Raw genomic sequence first — 27,464 nt, 5'->3', positions numbered from 1 at the left:
ACAGAGTTGATAACTGCCTCCTTTTCCTATTGGCAGCCCCAGACTGTTATCTAAGCCATAAAAATGGCATTCCAAGCCAGCATGGGGTAACGGTTCAATGACAATCTCTACTGTTTTAGTACTAACCACTTGTAGATGCTTCTGGGGACTTTCTGCTGCAGCTTTTTCTATTAGGTACTGTCTATTGCTATTGGCAGGCTCTGACTGTTTTTGAGCATATAATGTATAATCTATTCAGTTTAAAATATCTCCATGTTAGTGTGTAAACACATAGAGGCCATTTCTGTTTCTTCATCAGTTACTGTAAAATAACTGAGGAAAAGACTGTTGGGCAGTTAGTCAGTCAGTCTATGTGATGTACAGAGAGATGCGTAAGCTCCCGACTGACCCTTTCACATCCCTTTATCCCCCCCTCCCTCCATCTCTCCATCTCTCTCCCAATGTGACTGAAGTGCTGTCTCTCCACTTTTACAGAACCGCCCCCCCCTCCCCCAGCTCCGTCGCCACAGAAACAGCCTATTCTGGAAGGGTGGTGGATGGAATAAGACACAGAGCTCCTGAATGCTCTGCCTCATGCAGACATGTTCTGTAGTTATCTGTATTGCCTGTATGAATCTGAGTTGCCTGTGGCTCAGATGGTTCAGTTGGTTAGTGATTGGTGTGGGTTCATTTCCTGCTCGGGTCTCTGTTGGTTACTGAATCTGTGTGTTCACTGTGTACTTTGGATGAAAGGGTCTGCTCAATGACCAGTTAACGACTGGTATGGTAATGTGGCTAATTTAACATTGGAGGTGGAGGGTTACAGGCTTGTTTATGCTTAAACACACATGACACAGACACAAAGGATTGTGTGTGTGTTTGTGTGTTCGGCACTCATTAATAATGTAATGTAGCATGACCAAGCCAGTTAATAATGGATGTGGCTCGATCTTCCTCTCCTGCGGTCGATAGGATGCTCAGTGTGAAGGATGGAGAGACCACAATGCAGATGTTGTGAAGCTATGCCAAGCTAATGTGTACATGGTGTAATGAAACATTCTTGCCCCTTCAGATAGGAAGGACCATACCAGACCTTGGTTCATATACTATTTTCTCAGTTACTTTCAAAGACACTGGAAGTAAGTATTTCAATATTTTTTAAGTAGTTGAATTTTGGAATGTATTTGGAAATACACTTGAAAAGTATTTGAAAATACTCAAATACACTGACTCAAATACAACCCCATGCATTTAACCCAGGCATTTCAAAATAGTATTTGAAATAAGTATTTGAAAATACTTTCAAATATTTCCAATAGAAGTAGTTGATTTGGGTCAAATTATTTGGAAACACTCAAATACACATATACTGTATTTATAGTGACTTCAGAAAGTATTCATACCTGTTGACTTCTTCCACATTTTGTTGTGTTACAGCCTGAATTAAAAAAAAGTATTAAATACTGTAAAAAATCTCACACATCTACACACAGTACCCCATAAAGATAAAGTGAAAACATGTTTTTAGAAAAGTTATCAAATGTATTGAAAATGAAATACAGAAATGTACATCTAATTTACATAAGTATTCATACCCCTGAGTCAATACTTTGTAGAAGCACCTTTGGCAGCGATTACAGCTGTGGGTATTTCTGGGTACACACCTGGATTGTGCAACATTTGCCCATTATTTTTTTCAAAATTCTTCAAGATCTGTCAAATTGGTTGTTGATCATTGCTAAGCAACCATTTTCAGGTCTTGCCATAGATTTTCAAGTAGATTTAAGTCAAAACTGTAACTCGGCAACACTGTAACTCGGCCTGTTTTAGGTTATTGTCCTGCTGAACGGTGAATTAATCTCCCAGTGTCTGGTGGAAAGCAGACTGAACCAGGTTTTCCTCTAGTATTTAGCTTGTGCTTAGCTCCATTCAGTTCATATTTTATCCTGAAAAACTGCCAGGTCCTTAACAATTACAATCATAACCATAACACGATGCAGACACCACTATGCTTGAAAATATGGAGAGTGGTATTCAGTAATGTGTTGTATTGGATTTGCCCCAAACATAACACTTTGTATTCATGACAAAAAGTCAGTTAATTGCTTTGCCAATTTTTTTGCAGTATTACTTTAGTGCCTTGTTGCAAACATGATGCATGTTCTGGAACATTTTTATTCTGTACAGGCTTCCTTCTTTTCACTCTATAATTTTTTTACATTTACATTTTAGTCATTTAGCAGACGCTCTTATCCAGAGCGGCTTACAGTTAGTGAGTGCATCCATTTTTTTTTTTTTTATATATATATTTTTCATACTAACCGCAATAATATTTAATTGAATCCTCACATCCTCCCTCCTTCTCAAAGCACATTGGAGTAGATCTTAGGTTCCTCTCCTCTGATCATCTCCTCCAATTCATTTTGAGAAGGAGGCAAGTAGAGGATGCAAGGAATCAAGGAAATACAATTGACATACACACCAGGAATTAGACTACTGTGAGGTCATCCTAGAGAACGAGGCTGGCCGACTATCCGTCCTGCTGCTGGATGAAGGGGTTGGGGATGGCTTCCATCAATTACTTTAGTATTGTGGAGTAACTACAATGTTGTTGATCCCATCCTCAGTTTTCTCCTATCACTGTCATTAAACTCTGTAACTGTTTTAATGTCACCATTGGCCTCATGGTGAAATCACTGAGGGGTTTCCATCCTCTCCAGCTACTGACTGAGTTAGGAAGGATGACTGTATCTTTGTAGTGACTGGGTGTATTGATACACCATCCAAAGTGTCATTAATAACTTCACCATGCTCAAAGGGATATTCAATGTCTGCTTTTTTTTTTACCCATCTACTAATAGGTGCGAGGAATTGGAAAAACTCCCTGGTCTTTGTGGTTGAATCTGTGTTTGAAATTCACTGCTCGACTGAGGGACCTTACAGATAATTGTATGTGTGGGCTACAGATATGAGGCAGTCATAAAAACATAATGTTAAAACACTATTATTGGACACAAAGTGAGTCCATGCAACGTATTATGTGACTTGTTAAGCACAGTTTTACTCCTGATCTTATTTAGGCTTCACATAAGAAAGGTGTTGAATACTTATTGACTCAAGACATTTCAGCTTTTCATTTTTAATTAATTTGTAAACATTTTGAAAAACATCTTTCCACTTTGACGTTATGGGTTATTGTGTGTAGGCCAGTGACACATTTTTTTCATGTAATCCATTTGAAATTCAGGCTGTAACACAACAAAATATGGAAAAAGTCAAGGGGTGTGAATACTTTCTGGAGGCACCGTTAACCCAGGTCTGGACCACACACATCCTAATTAACACTGTAAGAGTTAGGTCACATACACTCACACACACACACTCAGTGTTTTTGCCATATATATAGTATGTAGGTTCTCCAGATGGTTTGAGTATGAAGTGTGTTGTGTTATTGATTAATCACAATTCAAAACATGAACATCCATCAAACCTTTGCAGGTGGACGATACATGAAAAAGGAACGATGCCAGTACTGTCTGCATACAGAACTCCCAAAGTAATATCTATGTGAGTGTGGGTAGTCATCTTTTTATAATGATGAATCACATGGTATTAAAATCCACTCAGTTAATCAGGCTTATGACCAATGTCACACTGCTGCTAGTGCTGACAGTGACTCATCCCTATGGCTGGAGGTCAATATAAACCCTTCTTAAATGAACGTCATGAAAGGTCTCTGGAATGAGTTTGTGGCCCCATGGAAACCTCTGCTCACTGAGAGCTGTCACTGCCACTGAACCACAACACAGTCAGTCTCACACAGGACCCCATGAGACTGCCTTTAGTGGGTGCCTGATTAAATTAGGATGGAAATGTACAGTGCATTTGGAAAGTATTCAGACCCCTTTACCTTTTCCACATTTTGTTACGTTACAGCCTTATTCTAAAATTGATTAAATAATTTTTTCCTCATCAATCTACAAACAGTACCCCACAATGACAAAGCATTATTTTTTTGCAAATTTCAAAAAATAAATAAAACGAAATACCTTATTTACATAAGTATTCAGACCCTTTGCTATGAGACTCGAAATTGAGCTCAGGTGAATCCTGTTTCCATTGATCATCCTTGAGATGTTTCTAAAACTTGATTGGAGTCTGCCTGTGGTAAATTCAATTGATTGGACATGATTTGGAAAGGCACACACCTGTCTATATAAGGTCCCACAGTTGACAGTGCATGTCAGAGCAAAAACCAAGCCATGAGGTTGAAGGAATTGTCCGTAGAGCTCCGAGACGGATTGTGTTGAGGCACAGATCTGGTGAAGGGTACCAAAACATTTCTGCAGCATTGAAGGTCCCCAAGAACACAGTGGCCTCCATCATTATTAAATGGAAGAAGTTTGGAACCACCATGACTCTTCCTAGAGCTGGCTGCCCGGCTAAACTGAGCAATCGGGGGAGAAGGGCCTTGGTCAGGGAGGTGACCAAGAACCCGATGGTCACTCTGACAGAGCTCCAGAGTTCCTCTGTGGAGATGGGAGAACCTTCCAAAAGGACAACCATTTCTGCAGCACTCCACCAATCAGTCCTTTATGGTAGAGTGGCCAGACGGAAGCCACTCCTCAGTAAAAAGCACGACAGCCAGCTTGGAGTTTGCCAAAAGGCACCTAAAGGACTCTGACCATGATAAATAATATTCTCTGGTCTGATGAAAGCAAGATTGTATTCTTTGGCCTGAATGTCAAGTGTCATGTCTGGAAGAAACCTGGCACCATCCCAGCGGTGAAGCATGGTGGTGGCAGCATCTTGCTGTGGGGATTGGGGATGTTTTTCAGTGGCAGGGACTGGGAGACTAGTCAGGATCAAGACAAAGATGAACGGAGCAAAGTACAGAGAGATCCTTGATGAAAACCTACTCCAGAGCGCTTAGGACCTCAGACTGGGGCGAAGGTTCACCTTCCAACAGGACAACGACCCTACGCACACAGCCAAGACAACGCAGGAGTGGCTTCGGAACAAGTCCTTGACAAGTCCTTGAATGTCCTTGAGTGGCCCAGCCAGAGCCCGGACTTGAACCCGATCGAACATCTCTGGAGAGACCTGAAAATAGCTTTGCAGCGACGCTCCCCATCCAACCTGACAGAGCTTGAGAAGATCTGAAGAGAATAATGGGAGAAACTCCCCAAATACAGGTGTGCCAAGCTTGTAGCATCATACCCAAGAAGACTTGAGGCTGTAATCACTGCCAAAGCTGTTTCAACAAAGTACTGAGTAAAGGGTCTGAATACTTATGTAAATGTGATATTTCCGGGGTTTTTTAAATAAATAAATCAGCACAAAAAAAACAACTGTTTTTGCTTCGTCATTATGGGGCATTGTGTGCAAATTGATGAGGGGAAAAAACTATTTAATCAATTTTAGAATAAGGCTGTAACGTAACAAAATGTGGGATAAGTCAAGGGGTCTGAATACTTTACGAATGCACTGTATACTCAGGCAAGAGATACTGTGGGAGATCCATGACCATCTAGGTTGTTTTCCTCCTTGGAAATTATCTTTTGGATCCCTGCCTGATGTGAAGGTACTACGTCATTGATCCCCCGATGTGTGATTTCCTTTTATATCTGGCCAGCAATATTATTAGAACTATACTCTGTGGAGACTGGAGTCTTTCTATTCATTTGGTGTCCCACTTTACATAACATGGGTTAGAACATCCACATTTCTCTGGCCAAACACCACTCCCACTAGCATTTCTTCTCCACGATTAGTCTGGATTTGCTTTCCACCTCGACGTCTAATAGAATGCAAACTCATTCTGACCATTCTGATTGGTCCTAGCAACGAATCATGAATCTCATAATTGGCTTTGATACTTTGATTGGTTAAAGATTGTCCAATTGCTGAATAATTTGTTTTGTACAACTTCCCTCAATTTGACGTTAGCATAAACAACTTCTAGGATGGTAGTTTCAGACAATATATTGAGCAATCGATAGAGCAGCGGAATTCAATTCAGGATGAGTCGTCAGTCCCTTACAAAATAAACACAGGTCAAATTTGAAGTTTTCACATTTAAGCTCACTTTTTTTTTTTACATGTGATTTTTTCATGTGGTGTTTTGTAAGGGAGGCAAAATAATATGTGGATTAGCTAAAGAAAACTAGTGGTAAGTTCATTGCATTTGTATGTACATATATATATATATATATATATATATCCATATATAGGCTACACTCTTGCAAGGATATTTCTAGTTGCTATGGTATAATGCCTACGCAATGTGTATTTGGGGCTTTTCTTTGCGCTGACCATATAATCAAAAATGAATTGAATAGAATCAATTGTATTTCTGTTATTCCGATAACAAAAGGAATGGAAGAATGGAGAGGATGTGGGTTGCGGTGGTATCCACCCCGCAGTGTGCAGTCATTACAGTTAGCTCTGTGACACACAACCAGCACCAGACTCCAGATTCACACAGCAATACTCCAGACACATCACAAGTTACAGTCACAGCACTGAGCAGAGTCATCTGAGAGAATAGCTCAACACAGGTAGAGGAGGAAAATACAGGTGTCACTTCTTCACAATCCCTCAGTGGTGTTATGATAGGAAGAATATCTGAAGATAGAGGAGAAGATGAAGAAGGATAGAATAAGAGGATATTGCTCCTGCGTATTATTTTAATGCATTCCTATTTCACTCATGTTTCTCGCTTTCTGAATTCTCTCTCTAGTCATGTCATTAGAATACCATTCAAAGCAGATATCCATATGTAATAATGTAAAACTATGCTGTTACCCTCAGTCGGAGCCCTGGAGTGCGGCGCTACAGTTTGTCCTGATCAGTCACCCAGTCATGGTTTGAGAACACTGGCCCCTCTTCTGTACCTGAGGGGATATGTGTGGGCGGTTGTGGTCCTCAGGTGGAACACAGCTGCTCTTTCTTTCGAGGACAACCCTTTTAGCTTATTCGTTCAGTTATAGAAAGTGTGTGCGTGCAAGCATGTGTGTGTGCCCTTCAGCTTATTTAGTCTGCCATGTGACTTCTGGTACACGTCCCAGCTGTGTATTCAGCTGACATATCTGTATGTTCCTAGGAGAGCTCTATAAATATTGTACATATATTTATAATTTTGAAGTGATTTTTGTTGCATTTCAAAATAAAATGAATTGGCTGCTCTAGGGTTTGATCACTATATCCTGTGGTCTTGACTCTCAGAGTTGCAGGATAGTGATGATGGCTTGATAGCTAGCTAGCTGGCTGTTTGGATTCAAATAATGCAGCTTTTTGTTTCATCTGTTTGGAAGTATCACACCAAGGACTGCATGCTGTGTCCAGAGGTAGCAGGGGAAGTTCATTAGTACCTCTCTGAACAATCCCAGTAATCTTGATGGTCAGGTAAGACCTTAAATATAGCCCTTTCTCCATCTGTCTGCCCAGGTGGCTAGACCAGTGAGGTGTGGTGGTGGAGCGGGTGATAACTGTGGGGGTAAGCCAGTTTGACCAACCCAAACTGTAGCAGCAAAATTAAAGATTTGAGGGGATGAGAACAAGCAGGAAGAAATAGGTGGTTTATGAAGAGAAAATGAGAGAGAGTGAGAGAGAGAGTGTTGCCAAGGTACCCCGCTGGTGAAAAATGAGGGTGTAATGAAGCTTTCTCTCCTTCCTCACCTCCCTCCGTCCCTCTCCCCTTCCTTTCTCCCCTACCTTTCCCCCTCCCTCTCTCTGCCAAAACATCCCAACCCTGGCAGAGGTGCTCCTCAAACAAAGTAATGCAGTGTGTAAGACTGATCCATCCCGACTGGGTAATTGATTTCAGTAAAACGAAGAGTGGGAGGACATTAGCCACGACACTCACCACTCATGTAGAGGGATGCATTCCTCACTTAGCTGATCAAATGAATGATTATGGAGTGCGTTTCGGTTATCCCCAGCTGGCATCTAGATTGATTTGCTCAATAAGTTTGGGCCTTTAGTTTTAAATGAATTGTTCTAATGATGAATTGGGTCGTTTTTCTAAATGTCTGGTCTGAAGAATGTTAATATGGCTGAGTTGTCACTGAGTTTAAACTGTGTGGTCTGTGGAATGAAATACATTTTTACATTTACATTACTGCTAGAAACCCAAACTTTACCTTATGGACTGGGGTAAAAAAAAGAACAGAGAAAAGCAGAGTTTCTGGGTGAAATCAGATCTGCTATACTCCTGTGAAATTTGAGGTGCACGGTGTGGGTGGAAATTTCCCATGCGAGTGTGTGGATTCCTGCACGCACCCACGCATCTCCGAACACTTGAGTGATATAGGAATGTCTGGGATAGTAAATTCCCAATTATGCATTAATACGTTTTTGGAAATGTCCAGGCTGTGCACGTCACGTAAACTCTCAACTGCTGCAAGAGCATGCCTCTACTTCATGTGTTGGAAGAGAAGCCCAGCGAAATAAGCGAACTCTACGTGTTTCTTAATTTATCCTGTTTTCAGGTTTATAACATTTACAAGCATGATTTTTTTTTCAAAATCTAGAGATAACATGTTTATCTAAACTGTGATGAGTTTTCTGGTCACTTTGATGTATAATTTAAGTGTTTTGACAGAGTGAAAAATAAGTGTTTTTACCATTCATATGAGCGTAGCCAAGCTAAGCTAACTAACTTTGTACGTAAGTTAATGAGAACAAGATGGCGTCTCACATGATTTTTACTTCTGTTATATATAAAAGTTTTGGCTCTTATATGTTTTAGTTTTTTTATACAAATGATGGCATATATATGTACACATGTAAAGGGTATTTACATGTGTACATATGAACCACACTAATGGTTTGTATTTTAGAAGTTAACTTTTTTATTTAATTTGGATCTAACGGTCACATTAGGGTGACTACATGTTCCGGATTGTGCGGACAGTACCACATTTTGGCCCATTGTCCCATGTCCCGCAACTAAACAATCATGTCCTGCACTTTATCAACAAATTCAAACACCACTAATTTTGTCCTATGTTTCAGTCAGGCTTTCCAACCTTTATCTTGTAGTCACGTTGCGCTTATGAAAATATAAATATCATAAGGATGTGGTACTGGTGCTGTTAAACACTTCTTAAATCGTTGTTGAGATCTGATATTCTGCACAGCGCAAGATGAGAGGTAGGCCAATGTCATAGGCCTATCGTCAACCAATCACATTTCTCAAATCCTTTGGGGCTAAATTACAGCTGAACTTGGAGAGGACACTTACAAAAAGCGTGCTTCTGACGAAGAGCTACAAAAGTAAGTAAATAGCAGTATTAGACTGAAAGATATAAGGTAATTTAGTCAAACTTGTGAGGCTCTCCATGCTCATTAGTTGCTAATTCAACATTATATTTGCTGCTACTTCACTCAATCTCGTTTTACAAGTCTCCCTTCCTAACTGTTTTACATTCCTGAGACCAACCAGAAATGTTTCTTTGGCCAAATATTCCCAGACTTTCATAAAACAGCCACACGTGTGGTCTCTCATTTCTGCATCACCAAATTTGCATGAGGCAAAAGAGTAGGCTACACACTTCAATTAGCTTGTTCAGTGCAGCGGGAGCAGGGCTATAGTACTGCCTGAGTGCACCAGAGAGTTGCTCCACCACTTCTCACAAAAGTGCTTGTTTAGTCAAGTTAGCTGAATCAACGTTAGTCAACACCACCTTAGTCATTCTTAGGATGGTTAGCTGAATAGTCCCCCAAAAATTATCATGTGGCTAAAACTAGCACGCGCCATTAGGTAGAATTTGCTTTGATTTAAACAAAATACAGGAAGGCTATATACATAGTTTGTTAACACCATCTGCTATAACTTGCTCACAAAAAAAGTAATTGAAAATATCTAAATGCATATTCCCATGAAACTGATAGAGATGAAATGATTGGCATGCGATGCTGCAAACATTTTGTATTCATGTAGGCTACATTGTCCTGCGAATGTCCCGCAAAATCATCATGTTGGTCCTCATTTGGGTATTTTAAATGTGGTCACCTTAGGGCAATGCTAATTGCTAGCTGCTAATGTTAGCTAGCTCAGCGCTAGGCACTAGCTAGCCTACCATTTTGCCCTACTAGCTAGCTACTTTTAGCTTAGCTATGTTGTTGTTAGGTAGCTGTTCATGGGTTATCAAATCAAATCAAATCTATCGTTACATTTAATACAGAGGCCTCTTTTATAATCATTTTGTATAATTAGAACTGTATAAATAGAGTGAATGAGATGCACTTTTATTGGCCATACAATGCATGGGTGTATAGTTAGTGGTTTTTAATTTAGTTAGCTAGCAAACTAACCCAGTTCAAACCCTGATGTGTCATACATACACACCTAGAGAGACTTATATTTTTGCAAAGACAATTAGTAGATTATGCGAGAAAATACAACAATAATTATTGTCAAATATACCAATCAAAAGACCTCTTCTTACTTATGAAAAGTATATATAATTAGATACATGGGGAATGTTCTGCAGGTCAATAATCAAGAATGAGAGGCGGCAAGAATATTTTTTATTCAGCCTGAATTATTTTTGGGGTCAATAAAACAAAAAAATATTTATGGATTTAAGCAAAACTTTCTAGGCATGCCTTCAGAAAGTATTCACACCCCTTGACTTTTTCCACATGTTGTTGCGTTACAGCCGGAATTTTAAATTGATTAAATTGAGACTGTGTGTCACTGTGTGTCACTGTGTAGCTCAGTTGGTAGAGCATGGCATTTGCAACGCCAGGGTTGTGGGTTCGATTCCCACGGGGGGTCAGTATAAAAAATAAAATAATGTATGCACTCACTAACTGTTAGTTGCTCTGGATAAGAGCGTCTGCTAAATGACTAAAATGTAATGTGTCAAAGTGGAATTATGTTTTAGAAGTTAATTAAAAATGAAAAGCTGAAATGTCTTGAGTCAGTAAATATTCAACCCCTTTGTTATAGCAAGCCTAAATAAGTTCAGGAGTAAATGTATTATTGAGAAGTCACATAATAGGTTGCACTTCTGTGCAATAATAGTGTTTATAATGATTTTTGAATGACTACCTTGTCTCTGTACCCCACACATACAATTATCTGTAAGGTCCCTCAGTTGAGCAGTGACTTTCAAACACAGATTCAACTACAAAGACCAGGGAGGCTTGCAAAGAAGTGCACCTATTGGTAGATGAAACAAATAAAATAAAGTAGACATTGAAAATCCCTTTGAGCATGGTAAAGTTATTAGCTACACTTTGGATGATGTATCAATACATCCAGTGAAGTCGGAAGTTTACATACACCTTAGCCAAATACATTTAAACTCAGTTTTTCACAATTCCTGACATTTAATCCTAGTAAAAATTCCCTGTCTTAGGTCAGTTTGGATCACCACTTTATTTTAAGAATGTGAAATGTCAGAATAATAGTAGAGAGAATGATTTATTTCAGCTTTTATTACATTCATCACATTCCCAGTGGGTCAGATGTTTACATACACTCAATTAGGATTTGGTAGCATTGCCTTTAAATTGTTTAACTTGGTTCAGCCTTCCACAAGCTTCCCACAAAGTTGGGTGAATTTTGGCCCCTTCCTCCTGACAGAGCTGGTGTAACTGAGTCAGGTTTGTAGGCCTCCTTGCTCGCACACACCTTTTCAGTTCTGCCCACAGATTTTCTATAGGATTGAGGTCAGGGCTTTGTGATGGCCACTCAAATACCTTGACTTTGTTGTCCTTAAGCCATTTTGCCACAACTTTGGAAGTATGCTTGGGGTCATTGTTCATTTGGAAGACCCATTTGTGACCAAGCTTTAACTTCCTGACTGATGTCTTGAGATGTTGCTTCAATATATCCACATCATTTTCCTTCCTTATGATGCCATCTATTTTGTGAAGTGCACCAGTCCCTCCTGCAGCAAAGCACCCCCACAGCATGATGCTGCCACCCCCGTGCTTCACGGTTGGGATGGTGTTCTTCGGCTTGCAAGCGTTCCCCTTTTTCCTCCAAACATAACGATGGTCATTATGGCCAAACAGTTCTATTTTTGTTTCATCAGACCAGAGGATATTTCTCCAAAAAGTATGATCTTTGTCCCCATGTGCAGTTGCAAACCATAGTCTGGCTTTTTTATGGCGGTTTTGGAGCAGTGGCTTCTTCCTTGCTGAGTGGCCTTTCAGGTTATGTCGATATAGGACTCGTTTTACTGTGGATATAGATGCTTTTGTTCCTGTTTCCTCCAGCATCTTCACAAGGTCCTTTGCTGTTATTCTGGGATTGATTTGCACTTTTCACACCAAAGTACATTCATCTCTAGGAGACAGAACGCGTCTCCTTCCTGAGTGGTATGACGGCTGCGTGGTCCCATGGTGTTTATACTTGCGTACTATTGTTTGTACAGATGAACATGGTACCTTCAGGCGATTGGAAATTGCTCGCAAGGATGAATCAGACTTGTGGAGGTCTACCATTTTTTTTCTGAGGTCTTGGCTAATTTCTTTTGATTTTCCAATGATGTCAAGCAAAGAATCAAATCAAATCAAATCAAATTGTATTTGTCACATGCGCCGAATACAACAGGTGTAGACCTTACAGTGAAATGTTTACTTACAAGCCCTTAACCAACAATGCGGTTTTAAGAAAGAATACACACAAAAAACAAAAATACACATACAAAAAATATATATATATACTAAATAAAATAATACGAAATAAAAGCAACAAATAGTTAAAGAGCAGCAGTAAAAATAACAATAGCGAGGCTATATACAGGGGGTACCAGTACCGAGTCAATGTGCGGGGGCACCGGTTAGTCGAGGTAATTGAGGTAATATGTACATGTATAGTGGCTTGCGAAAGAATTCACCCCTCTTGGCATTTTTCCTATTTTGTTGCCTTACAACCTGGAATTAAAATTGATTTTTGGGGGGTTTGTATCATTTGATTTACACAACATGCCTACCACTTTGAAGATGCAAAATATTTTTTATTATGAGACAAACAAGAAATAAGACAAAAAAACAGAAACCTTGAGTTTGCATAACTATTCACCCCCTCAAAGTCAATACTTTGTAGAGCCACCTTTTGCAGCAATTACAGCTGCAAGTCTCTTGGGGTATGTCTCTATAAGCTTGGCACATCTAGCCACTGGGATTTTTGCCCATTTTTCAAGGCAGAACTGCTCCAGCTCCTTCAAGTTGGATGGGTTCCGCTGGTATACAGCAATCTTTAAGTCATACCACAGATTATCAATTGGATTGAGGTCTGGGCTTTGACTAGGCCATTCCAAGACATTTAAATGTTTCCCCTTAAATCACTCAAGTGTTGCTTTAGCAGTATGCTTAGGGTCATTGTCCTGCTGGAAGGTGAACCTCTGTCCCAGTCTCAAATCTCTGGAAGACTGAAACAGGTTTCCCTCAAGAATTTCCCTGTATTTAGCATCATCCATCATTCCTTCAATTCTGACCAGTTTCCCAGTCCCTGCCGATGAAAAACATCCCCACGGCATGATGCTGCGGGATGGTGAACTCGGGGTGATGAGAGGTGTTGGGTTTGCGCCAGACATAGCGTTTTCCTTGATGACCAAAAGCTTAATTCTAGTCTCATCTGACCAGAGTACCTTTTTCCATATGTTTGGGGAGTCTCCCACATGCCTTTTGCCAAACACCAAACGTGTTTGCTTATTTTTTTATTTTAGCAATGGCTTTTTTGTGGCCACTCTTCTGTAAAGCCCAGTTCTGTGAAGTGTACCGCTTAAAGTATTCCTAAGGACAGATACTCCAATCTCCGCCGTGGAGCTTTGCAGCTCCTTCACGGTTATCTTTGGTCTCTTTGTTGCCTTTCTGATTAATGCCCTCCTTGCCTGGTCCATGAATTTTGGTGGGCGGCCCTCTCTTGGCAAGTTTGTTGTGGTGCCATATTCTTTCAATTTTTAAATAATTGATTTAATGGTGCTCCATGGGATGTTCAAAGTTTCTGATATTTTTTATAACCCAACCCTGATATGTACTTCTCCACAACTTTGTCCCTGACCTGTTTGGAGAGCTCCTTGGTCTTCATGGTGCCGCTTGCTTGGTGGTGCCCCTTGCTTATTGGTGTTGCAGACTCTGGGGCCTTTCAGAACAGGTGTATATACAGTGAGGGAAAAAAGTATTTGATCCCCTGCTGATTTTGTACGTTTGCCCACTGACAAAGACATGATCAGTCTATAGTTTTAATGGTAGATTTATTTGAACAGTGAGAGACAGAATAACAACAACAAAAATCCAGAAAAACGCATGTCAAAAATGTTGTAAATTGATTTGCATTTTAATGAGGGAAATAAGTATTCGACCCCTCTGCAAAACATGACTTAGTACTTGGTGGCAAAACCCTTGTTGGCAATCACAGAGGTCAGACGTTTCTTGTAGTTGGCCACCAGGTTTGCACACATCTCAGGAGGGATTTTGTCCCACTCCTCTTTGCAGATTTTCTCCAAGTCATTAATGTTTCGAGGCTGACGTTTGGCAACTCGAACCTTCAGCTCCCTCCACAGATTTTCTATGGGATTAAGGTCTGGAGACTGGCTAGTCCACTCCAGGACCTTAATGTGCTTCTTCATGAGCCACTCCGTGTGTTTTGGGTCATTGTCATGCTGGAATACCCACCCACGACCCATTTTCAATGCCCTGGCTGAGGGAAGGAGGTTCTCACCCAAGATTTGACGGTACATGGCCCCGTCCATCGTCCCTTTGATGCGGTGAAGTTGTCCTGTCCCCTTAGCAGAAAAACACCCCCAGAGCATAATGTTTCCACCTCCATGTTTGACAGTGGGGATGGTGTTCTTGGGGTCATAGGCAGCATTCCTCCTCCTCCAAACACGGCGAGTTGAGTTGATGCCAAAGAGCTCCATTTTGGTCTCATCTGACCACAACACTTTCAACCAGTTCTCCTCTGAATCATTCAGATGTTCTTGGCAAACTTCAGACGGGCCTGTATATGTGCTTTCTTGAGCAGGGGGACCTTGCGGGCGCTGCTGGATTTCAGTCCTTCACGGCGTAGTGTGTTACCAATTGTTTTCTTTGTGACTATGGTCCCAGCTGCCTTGAGATCATCCCGTGTAGTTCTGGGCTGATTCCTCACCGTTCTCATGATCATTGCAACTCCACGAGGTGAGATCTTGCATGGAGCCCCAGGCCGAGGGAGATTGACAGTTATTTTGTGTTTCTTCCATTTGCGAATAATCGCACCAACTGTTGTCACCTTCTCACCAAGCTGCTTGGCGATGGTCTTGTAGCCCATTCCAGCCTTGTGTAGGTCTATAATCTTGTCCCTGACATCCTTGGAGAGCTCTTTGGTCTTGGCCATGGTGGAGAGTTTGGAATCTGATTGATTGATTGCTTCTGTGGACAGGTGTCTTTTATACAGGTAACAAGCTGAGATTAGGAGCACTCCCTTTAAGAGTGTGCTCCTAATCTCAGCTCGTTACCTGTATAAAAGACACCTGGGAGCCAGAAATCTCTCTGATTGAGAGGGGGTCAAATACTTATTTCCCTCATTAAAATGCAAATCAATATATAACATTTTTGACATGCGTTTTTCTGGATTCTTTTGTTGTTATTCTGTCTCTCACTGTTCAAATGCACCTGCCATTAAAATTATAGACTGATCATTTCTTTGTCAGTGGGCAAACGTACAAAATCAGCATGGGATCAAATACTTTTTTCCCTCACTGTATGTCCATTCCATGAAACGCAAATCAAAATCCATTTAAATTACAGTTTGTAATGCAACAAAATAGGAAAAACGCCAAGGGGGATGAATACTTTTGCAAGGCACTGTAGGTAGAGTTATTAAAGTGACTATGCATAGACAATACACAGAGAGTAGCAGCAGTGTAAAAGATGGGTGGGGGGCATGCAAATAGTATGGATAGCCACTTGATTAGATGTACAGGAGTCTTATGACTTGGGGGTAGAAGCTGTTTAGAAGCCTCTTGGACCTAGATTTAGCACTCCGGTACCGCTTGCCGTGCGGTAGCAGAGAGAACAGTCTATGACTAGGGTTGCTGGAGTCTTTGACAATTTTTAGGGCCTTCCTCTGACACCGCCTGGTATAGAGGTCCTGGATGGCAGGAAGCTTGGCCCCAGTGATGTACTGTGCCGTACACACTACCCTCTGTAGTGCCTTGCGGTCGGAGGCTGAGCAGTTGCCATACCAGGCAGTGATGCAACCAGTCAGGATGCTCTCGATTGTGCAGCTGTAGAACCTTTTGAGGATCTGAGGACCCATGCCAAATCTTTTCAGTCTCCTTAGGGGGGGATAGGTTTTGTCGTGCCCTCTTCACAACTGTTTTGGTGTGCTTGGACCATGATAGTTCGTTGGTGATGTGGACACCAAGGAACTTGAAGCTCTCAACCTGTTCCACTACAGTTCCGTCGATGAGAATGGGGGCGTGCTCAGTCCTCTTCTTTTTCCTGTAGTCCACAATCATCTCCTTTGTCTTGATCACGTTGAGGGAGAGGTTGTTGTCCTGGCACCACACGGCCAGGTCTCTGACCTCCTCCCTATAGGCTGTCTCGTTGATGTCGGAGATCAGGCCTACCACTGTTGTGTCATCAGCAAACTTAATGATGGTGTTGGAGTCGTGCCTGGCCATACAGTCATGAGTGAACAAGGAGTACAGGAGGGGACTGAGCACCCACCCCTGAGGGGCCCCCGTGTTGAGGATCAGCGTGGCGTATGTGTTGTTACCTACCCTTACCACTTGGGGGTGGCCTGTCAGGAAGTACAGAGGCACTGAGTTTGAAGGTAGGCCTTGTAATACATCCACAGGTACACCACCAATTGACTCAAATGATGTCAATTAGCCTATCAGAAGCTTCTAAAGCCATGACATAATTTTCTGGAATTTTCCAAGCCGTTTAAAGGCACAGTCAACTTAGTGTGTGTAAACTTCTGACCCACTGGAATTGTGATACAGTGAATTATAAGTGAAATAATCTGTCTGTAAACAATTCTTGTAAAAATGACTTGTGTCATGCACAAATTAGATGTCCTAACCAACTTGCCAAAGTATAGTTTGTCAACAAGAAATTTGTGGAGTGGTTGAAAAATGAGTTTTAATGACTCCAACCTAAGTTTATATAAACTTCTGACTTCAACTGTACATATTACCTCAATTACCTCGACTAATCTGTGCCCCACACATTGACTCTGTACCGGTACCCCCTGTATATAGCCTTGCTACTGTTATTTTACTGCTGCTCTTTAATTATTTGTTATTTTTATTTTTTACTTATCTATTTTTTACTTAACACTTATTTTTCTTAAAACTGCATTGTTGGTTAAGGGCTTGTAAGTAAGCATTTCACTGTAAGGTGGTTGTATTCGGCGCATGTGAAAAATACAATTTGATTTGATTTGACTTCAAAGATACAGGCATCCTTCCTAACTCAGTTGCCGGAGAGGAAGGAAAGCACTCAGGGATTTCACCATGAGGCCAATGGTGACTTTAAAACAGTTACATAGTTTAATGACAATGATAGGAGAAAACTGAGGATGGATCAACAACATTGTAGTTACTCCACAATACTAACCAAAATGAGTGAAAACAACAAACTCTGTACAAAATACAAATATTCCTAAACATGCATCCTGTTTGCAATAAGGCACTAAAGTAAAACTGCAAGAAATGTGGCAAATTAACTTTATGTCTTGAATACAAAGTGTTATGTTTGGGGCAAATCCAACACAACACATCACTGAGTACAACTCTTCAAATTTTCAAGCATGGTGGTGGCAGCATCATGTTATGGGTATGCTTGTCATCCCGGAGGACCTGAGCCCTAGGACCATGCCTCAGTACTACCTGGCCTGATGACTCCTTGCTGTCCCCAGTCCACCTGGTCATGCTGCTGCTCCAGTTTCCACTCTTCTGCCTGCGGCTATGGAACCCTGACCTGTTCACCGGACGTGCTACCTTGTCCCAGACCTGCTGTTTTCAACTCTCTCTCTCTACCGGACATGCTATTTCAACCTCTAAATTCTCGGTTATGAAAGCCAAGTGACATTTACTCAAGATGTACTGACCTGTTGCAACCTCTATAACCACTGTGATTATTATTTGACCCTGCTGGTCATCTATGAACGTTTGAACATCTTGGAGACAAATCTGGCCTTAAGGGCCATGTACTGTTATAGTCTCCACCTGGCACAGCCAGAAGGGGACTGGCCACCCCTCAGAGCCTGGTTCCTCTCTAGGTTTCTTCCTAGGTTTCTGCCTTTCTAGGGAGTTTTTCCTAGCCACCGTGCTTCTACATCTGCATTGCTTGCTGTTTGGGGTTTTAGGCTGGGTTTCTGTATAGCACTTTGTGACATCTGCTGATGTGAAAAGGGCTTTATAAATACAATTTGATTGAATTTGATTGATAGGGAGAAAAAAGAAATTGAACAGAGCTAAGCACAGGCAAAATTATAGAGGATAACCTGGTTCAGTTTCCTTTCCAATAGACACTGGGAGACAAATTCACCTTTCAGCAGGACAATAACCTAAAACACAAGGCCAAATATACACTGGAGTTGCTTAGCAATGTGACACTGAATGTTCCTGAGTGGCCTATTTACAGTTTTGACTTAAATCGGCATGAAAATCTATGGCAAGACCTGAAAATTGCTGTCTAGCATTGACCAACAACCAACTTCACAGAGCTTGAAGAATTTGGAAAATAATAATGGGCAAATATTGTACAATCCAGGTGTGGAAAGCTCTTAGAGACTTACCCAGAAAGGCTCCCAGCTGTAATTGCTGCCAAAGGTGATTATAATATGTATTGACACAGGGGTATGAATACTTATGTAAATGAGATATTTCTGTATTAAATGTTTTATACATTTGCACACATTTCTAAAAACATGTTTTACTTTGTCATTATGGGGTATTTAGTCCATTTTGAATTCAGGCTGTAACACAACAAAATGTGTAATAAGTCAAAGGGTATGAATACTTTAGATACACTAACCAAGCATTAGCACATTGAATAACATCTTTCTACGTTATTTCTAATTTGAGCTATTTAGTTGTTACTTTGTGCCTCGTGTTACTTTCTTCCCCGGTCTCCCCTACTTTTGCATGATCTTTTACACACAGAGATTTTCACAATAGTCCAATATTACCAATAATCTCAGTAATTTCACAATATATCAAAAATCAGTTTGGGGGAACTACAATCAAAGTAAGATTGATAAATGTCAATCTGCGGTTGGTGGGGATTTAAAGTGAAGTTCAGACTTGAATTGTATGAATATGCATGATTGAGACTGATTCATTTGTTTACTGTGTTCTATTGTTTTCTTAGGTTTTTACTTCTAGATGCACGGTCGAGAACAAAAGCAGAGGATGAGAGAGACATTTGGACAGGAGTTAAAGTAACTGTCCATTGAAAACATAACTTTTAAAAGTTAATATTCTGTTAACTCAAACCCAAATAATGTTTCTGACTCATCCTATACTTTGTCAAAGCATTAATTGAAGAGACAAAAATAACACTTCAAAAACCCCACTTCAAACTTGAATCTCAAACAGACCATTTCAAAAAGGTTATTTCCTCATAGAGGATGATGTCATCCTTCTGAGGAGGATGAGCTGACCGATCAGCGTTCTACATACATGAATACTTTTAATGACCGGTATACGCCAACATTATTCTGATGTTGTGGTACGCCCACACCATTCCAACACAGAAAAGCTGCTTTTTAACATACTTACAGTGCATTCGGAAAGTATTTAGATCCCTTGACTTTATCCACATTTTGTTACGTTACAGCCTTATTCTGAAATGGATTAAATAGTTTTTTTCCCTAATCGATCTACACACAATAGCCCATAATGACAAAGCAAAAACAGGTTTGTACAAATGTTTGCAAATGTATAAAAAATTAAAAAACTGAAATATTACATTTACATAAGTATTCAGACCCTTTACTCAGTACGTTGTTGAAGCACCTTTGGCAGAAATTACAGCCTCAAGTCTTCTTGGGTATGAAGCTACAAGCTTGGCACACCTGTATTTGTAGAGTTTATCCCATTCTTCTATGCAGATCCTCTCAAGCTCTGTCAGGTTGAATGGGGAGTGTCACTGCACAGCTATTTTCAGGTCTCTCCAGAGATGTTCGATCGGGTTCAAGTCCGGGCTCTGGCTGGGCCACTCAAGGACATTCAGAGACTTGTCTCGAAGCCACTCCTGCGTTGTCTTGGCTGTGTGCTTAGGGTCGTTGTCCTTTTGGAAGGTGAACCTTCGCCCCAGTCTGAGGTCCTGAGCACTGGAGCAGGTTTTCATCAAGGATCTCTCTGTACTTCACATCGTTCATCGTTCCCTCGATCCCTAGTCTCCCAGTCCCTGCTGCTGAAAAACATCCCCACAGCATGATGCTGCCACCACCATGCTTCACCTTAGGGATGGTGCCATGTTTCCTCCAGACGTGACACTTGGCATTCAGGCCAAAGAGTTCAATCTTGGTTTCATCAGAACAGAGAATCTTGTTTCTCATGCTCTGAGAGTCCTTTAGGTGCCTTTTGGCAAACTCCAAGCGGGCTGTCATCTGCCTTTTACTGAGGAGTGGCTTCCATCTGGCCACTCTATCATAAAGGCCTGATTTCTGGAGCACTGCAGAGATGGTTGTCCTACTAGAAGGTTCTCCCATGTACACAGAGGAACTCTGCTCTGTTAGAGTGACCATCGGGTTCTTGGTCACCTCCCTGACCAAGGCCCTTCTCTCCCGATTGCTCAGTTTGGCCGGGCAGTCAGCTTTAGGAAGAGTCTTGGTGGTTCCAAACTTCTTCCATTTAAGAATAATGGAGGCCATTGTGTTCTTGGGGACCTTCAATGCTGCAGAAAGTTTTTGGTACCCTTCCCCAGATCTGTGCCTCGACACAATCCTGTCTCAAGAGCTCTACGGACAATTCCTTCTACCTCATGGCTTGGTTTTTGCTCTGACATGCACTGTCAACTGTGGGACCTTCTATAGACAGGTGTGTGCCTTTCCAAATCATGTCCAATCAATTGAATTTACCACAGGTGGACTCCAATCAAGTTGTAGAAATATCTCAAGGATGATCAATGGAAACAGGATGCAACTGAGCTAAATTTCGAGTCTCAAAGCAAAGGGTCTGAATACTTATTTAAATAAAGTATTTCGGGTTTTAATTTTTTATAAATTAGCAAACATTTCTAAAAACCTGTGTTTGCTTTGTCATTATGGGGTATTGTGTGTAGATTGATGAGAATCTTTTTTGTTTCATCAATTTTAGAATAAGGCTGTAACGTAACAAAATGTGGAACAAGTCAAGGGGTCTGAATACTTTCCGAATGCACTGTAATTACCATTTTTGGGAAGGAAAACTATTTAACTCATATTGTAATTAATTATAGGTAATATTTCATAGAAATCTGGATACACTGGACAGTTACTTTAATGTTGACCTGATGAGTGATGAGGAGGATGGCCTGCAAAACGGCAAACCAGCGTGGCTTTCTTAAGAACTACAGAGCCGCTTGGAGAGTGACCAGAGCTACTTGGTGAGCCACAAAGCAACCTAAATCCCATGAACCCCTCAACCCTCAACACTATAGCAACACAGGAACCCCAATGGAGGCTTGCCCTGGGCCAAGCTGGATGACTCCTGTCAGTACTTGTTGATGTTTGAATTCAAAATAGGCTCGTTCATATTCCTCACTAAACACAAATGCTTCGTTTGTAAATTATGTGTAGGAGTGTGCACCTTGCTATCCGCAAATAAATAAAAAACAAGAAAATTGTGCTTAATGTAAGGAATTTGAAATGATTTATATTTTACTTTTACTTTTGATACTTAAGTATATTTAAAACCAAATACTTTTTGACTTTTAATCAAGTGGTATTTTACTGGGTGACTTTCACTTTTACTTGAGTCATTTTCTATTAAGGTATCTTTACTTTTACTCAAGTATGACAATTCAGTACTTTTTCCACCACTGCTGATGACTAATTCCCTCCCCGCATGCACTCGATATTACAACGCTTTAATTGGCTATGATGAGCCTATCATTAACACACTCATTAGTATTTATTGTAATCCTCAAGAGCGATTGTACCATAGTTTCACAACGACTGCTCCTCCATCCTCCTCGTCTATCTATCTAACAGATTATACTCATCGGAATCTTCACAGAGAGGTTCTGAGTCACTTTGGTTCTTCTGAGGTGCCACCGAGCTTAGTGTCAGGGTGTCTGGGTGCTAACCTCAGAGCTCTGACCAAGGAGTCCCATCTGGACCTCCTCTTCCTGCCATCTGGTTCTCTCTCTGCTCTAAATGGCCAATCACCTCGTGAGTCATGGTTTCAAAATGGCCCCTGTGTAACATTGATGGATGGAGAGACTGAGAGGTGAGATGAAGGATGACTGAAAACCTTTACAGTGTCAGCCAGGATATATGGTTATTGCTTCTTAATTGATGTCTCAGCAGAACTTTCCAATCTGCCACAATATAAAGTGTAAAGTGCTGACTGTCTTAGGAGGAAGATTACTTACAGAACAATACAGGGTTTATGCTTAGTCAGACCGAGGCTGTTTCCTCAAATCAAAAAATGGCCTCCTGCCAAACAGTTTGGAAAGGGAGAGAAAAGTGGCTAAAATAGGCTGTGGTGGATACCATGCCTGCGAGTGCCAGAGAGAGGATGGTTATATAGGTGATCAATAATGATGATGATGATGATGATGATGATGATGATGATGTGCATGTACCAGGGGTACTAAGAGGAGATGAAGGTTGTGATTCTGCTGCTGGTGCTGCTGCTGATGATGGTTGTGATCTTGGTGATGTTGGCTTGGGCTCTCCTGTCTGCTCTATGCAGATGAGTGTGAGGAGAGCAGCCTGTATGAGAACCATCTTAAACAGGCTGTACGGATGCCATGCCCTGGGGGTCTCTCCACTGAGGGACAGAGCTGAGACTACTAATGGTATTATTACTGGGTCTCTGGAAAGCCTTAACCATATTTAACACTGATCAATCAATCGAATGTATTTTATAAAGCCCTTTTTACATCAGCAGTTGTCACAAAATGCTTATACAGATGAAACCCCAAGCACTGTAGACGTAGAAGCACAGTGGCTAGGAAATACTCCCTAGAAAGGCAGGAACCTAGGAAGAAACCTAGAGAGGAACCAGGCTCTGAGGGGTGGCCAGTCCTCTTCCCTGCGCAAAATACCTCTGTATCAACATCGGACAGGTCTTGAAACACATTCCAACACAGCATATGTCCATGAGTATCCAAATACGGTTCGATACGGACCATATTAACACTTCAACACACTGTTGAACACACTGAGAAACAGACCACCTTCTGTCAGACTCAATGAACACATTCGGACACATCTGGGTTACATGCGGTCAAATGCTTCGACCCACCTTGATAAAGCCTGTCACTCACCGTTTCATATTCGTTGACACATCCTAGCATCTCAAAAGTAAGTATTTGATCCGTTATTGAATAATTGTATTATCATGTATCTTTAAAATAAGGGTGCTCATATCTGTCAACATTAAAATAGTTTCTGTTCCACCCCCTATGAGAAAATGTAACTGAAGGTCGAGGTTATACTGTAGCCTACTGAGTTACAGACCATTAATTACATTCATAAACAGGCCTAAAAAGCATCAATAAAAAACTCACATGTAGAGCAGTATCCTATAATCCATGTGGATTTACAATGTGCTCTTTACAAGCAGACATTTTTTCCTCTTTCTCAGGTTCTGGTCATCATCTGTCAGATGTAAAACACGTACAGTGTTAACAGTAGGCCAGGGGTATCCAACTATTTTGGAAAGCAACTTGATGTGTAGGTTTTCTTTCCAGCCCTGCAGTAACACTTCTGATTCAGCTAATCATAGACCATACTTAAGACCATGATTCTTTGAATGTGTGTTAGTGGTATGGAGCAAAAGCCTTACCACGCAAAAGCCTTACCACACTTCTATTGGTAAATGTTGAAGCTAGGATAGGTGGGAGGTGGGAGTGCTCCAGTACAGTAGGTGGCGTAAATGCAAAATTAGCCACGATAAACCCTGTCAGGCACTCTTTTCCCACAGTTCTGTTAACGACGTGTTCGGCAGGCGGGAGCGTAGGACACTGTATGCTAGCTTAGCCAGCAAGTCTGGTGCACAGCAGCCAGGAAGACGGGACCGACACTGTGTGCTAGCTAGCTAACAAGCATGCTAGCTAGCAAACGGTGTCCCTTTACGAGCTAGCTAGCTAGTTAGCTAATACATGGTGTCACCCCAGTGGGAGGCGGTGGCGACCGGTTGACAGTGTCCTTCGCCCAGCCTGTCGGGCATGGTTTTCTCCAGTACACAGCAGGCGGGAGCGACACCGTGTGCTAGCGACACCCCACCTCCCACTAACGGTACGTTTCGACCAGAAGCGGTGCCTCTGCTTGACAACTCTTCACTCCAAAAGATTGGCCACTTCGTGGGCGTAAGTGTGAACCTATTCAAGTAAGTAAGTAAGTAAATACATTTTCAAAATGTAATTAAGAAGACAATGTATTATTAGCTAGCTAACTAGCTACCACATATCACTGTGTGTAGGCTAATGAGCTGCTTGTTAGCTAGCTAGTTAGCTAGCCAACTTTACATACTATAACACTTGTGAAATATCATCAGCTAGTTTACTTCATATTAGCTAGTTATCTTGATGTTCGAAATGCATTTTTTCTTAGGCCTATTTATCATTGTAAATTAAAAACTCATGCTCCAAATGCATTTGTAGATAACAGCAATGGAAGAGTGTGAAAGTATTTTCTTCTCCAGCTGTCAGAAAAGGGAGTAGGTGTACTAATTAGGGCAAGTTGTGGGATGACATTATGAAAACATTATCCTAAAGAGGAAAACTATGAAGACAGACAGAGAGATAATAGTCAGGGCTGTCTAATTGTAATCAAATGAAGCCTGTTTCTTTGTGATGTCTGTCCTCAGATATGGAGAGGTCCCAGAGAATGTCCCAAGAGACTGCTGGCACATCCTTGTATGCCATGGGTTGTATGTGTACTTATGTTGGCAAATGTTGTATCCAACAATACAGTTAAAAGTCACACACAATGTAGGCTACAAACTTATTACAACTGTAGCCAATCCTTCTCCTGGAGATATGCTGGGTGTGCAGGCTTCTGTTCCAGCCCTAACCTGTTTCAGCTTATTAAACCTAATGAGGTGATAATAATGTGTATTATTGCTGGGCTGGAATAGAGGTCTGCTCACCCAGTAGATCGGGGAGTGGAGCAAGGTTGGTCACCTCTGGTATGGACTTGTTTGTTCACCCAAAATTATACTTTAATAATAATAGCCTATTTACTAAGATGTTTACATTTATAAATTAGTTCGATTATTTGTACAATTATATTTTCATTCATTCAATGTTGATTCATTATTCAAGATGAACTAGTGTCAATGTTCATTCATCACAGATCCCAATTCTGCAATAAAAAGGTGTGAAGGGGATGTCTCTAATTTGTCTGTGTTTCAGTGATGAACATTACCCTTTTGTCCAGTTGTGAGCTCTCCAATCGGTTTTAGTTGATTGTCACTCTGTTGCAGGATATGAGCCATGTGAACCCATTTTGCAGCTTATCATAATGGCATCCATCACCAATGCAGCCAGGAGGCCTACAGTATGATGGCATTACTGGCCTAATTGGCTTGTGCAATGCGCCCCTTGTCATTGTACATCTGAAGCAGATAATAGCTAAACTCACACACTGTTTGCATATTGTTGCGCTAGACCGATTTTTTGGCTGAACGTTGGGCATTTTCTGGAGAGGCTTTATTACTGCCACTTTTAGTGAGTTTGGTACACATCCGGAAGATAAGGAGCTGTTTATTATGTTCAACATAGGAAGGACAATCACAGGAAGTAGCTCTTTCAGTAGTTTAGTTGGAATAGGGTCCAGTAGACATCTGAAAGATTTAGAGGCCATGACTATTTTAGTGAACGTGTCGAGAGATACAGGGTTACAAAAACGTAAGTGTCTTCATTGATCCAAGGTCCTGGCAGTTCTGTGCAGACTCAGGACAACTGAGTTGAAGAAAATTATGCAAATTCAAAGAGGATGCCGTAATTTGTTTTCTAATGATCTTGATCTTTTCATCGAAGTTCATGAATTCATCACTGAAACCCTACCTCTTTAAGGAATACCTGGAATAGTATAAAGTAATCCTTCTTCCCCCACCCCCATAAAAAAAAGAAAATAAGTGGTTGTCCCACTGGCTATCATAAGTTGAATGCACCAATTTGTAAGTCGCTCTGGATAAGAGCGTCTGCTAAATAATGTAAATGCTGTAGTGAAGGCCGTTTTCACTTGGGGAATGCTGCTTTTTAGTTAGCCTTAAGATGTTGGATTGTTTTTATTTTCCTCAATCAGGTTGGTAAAGTAGGCTGATCGAGCTGCAGTAAGGGCTTTTCGATATTGCAGGGTACTGTCTTTCCAAGCTAGTCGGAAGAATTCCAATTTGGTGGAGCGCTATTTCCGTTCTAATTTTCTGGAAGCTTGCTTCACTGCTCTGGTATTTTTTGTATACCAGGAAGATAGTTTCTTGTGACAATTCGTTTTTAACGGTGCGACTGCATCTAGGGTATTACGCAAGGTTAAGTTTAGATCCTTGGTTAACTGATGTTTGTGCTCCGACGTCCTTGGGTAGGTGGAGGGAGTCTGGAAGGGCATCTAGGAATCTTTGGGTTGTCCGAGAATAGCGTGGCTTTTGATAATCCTTGGTTGGGGTCTAAGCAAATTATTTGTTGCAATTGCAAACATAATAAGATTGTGGTATGATAGTCAGGATTATGAGGAAACACATTTAGATCCACAATATCTATTCCACGAGACAAAACTAGATCCAGGGTATGATTGTGGCAATGCATAGGTCCCGAGACATGTTGGACAAGAGACCAGAGGTGGCGGAACGTGTGCTTGGGTTGTAGGGTTTGAGCATAGCCTGAAGGTAGGGAGGGGCAGTTCCTTTTACTGCTCCGTAGGCAAGTACCATGGTCTTGTAGTGGATGTGAGCTTCGACTGGAAGCCAGTTGATTGTGCGGAGGAGCGAGGTGATATGGGAGAACTTGGGAAGGTTGAACACCAGGCGGGCTGCAGCGTTTGATGGCACAAGCAGGGAGCCCAGCCAACAGCGAGTTGCAGTAGTCCAGACGGGAGATGATATGTGCCTGGATTAGGACCTGCGCCGCTTCCTGTGTGAGGTAGGGTCGTACTCTATGGATGTTGTAGAGCATGAAGCTGCAGGAGTGAGTCACTATTTTTATATTTGCAGAGAACGACAAGTCAGGGTTCTTTGCACTCTGGGAGGGGGACACTGTGGAGTTGTCCACCATGATGGAGAGGTCTTGGAGCAGGCAGGCCTTCCCCGGGATGAAGAGCAGCTCTGTCTTGTCGAGCTTGAGGTGGTAGGCCAACATCCAAGCTGAGTTAT

At 41.4% G+C, this 27,464-nt stretch overlaps 1 protein-coding gene across 2 annotated transcripts in view; it reads left to right on the top strand.

The window, feature by feature from the left end:
* Positions 1 to 27,464, top strand: part of LOC121538591 (prickle-like protein 2) — a 110,950-nt gene that overhangs the window by 1,504 nt on the left and 81,982 nt on the right. The window lies entirely within an intron of this gene.

The sequence above is a fragment of the Coregonus clupeaformis genome, chromosome 24 (genome assembly GCF_020615455.1).
Source record: "Coregonus clupeaformis isolate EN_2021a chromosome 24, ASM2061545v1, whole genome shotgun sequence".
Classification (NCBI taxonomy): domain Eukaryota; kingdom Metazoa; phylum Chordata; class Actinopteri; order Salmoniformes; family Salmonidae; genus Coregonus; species Coregonus clupeaformis.
The sequence above is the reverse complement of the archived record's forward strand: the minus strand, read 5'-3'. Positions and strand labels throughout refer to the sequence as shown.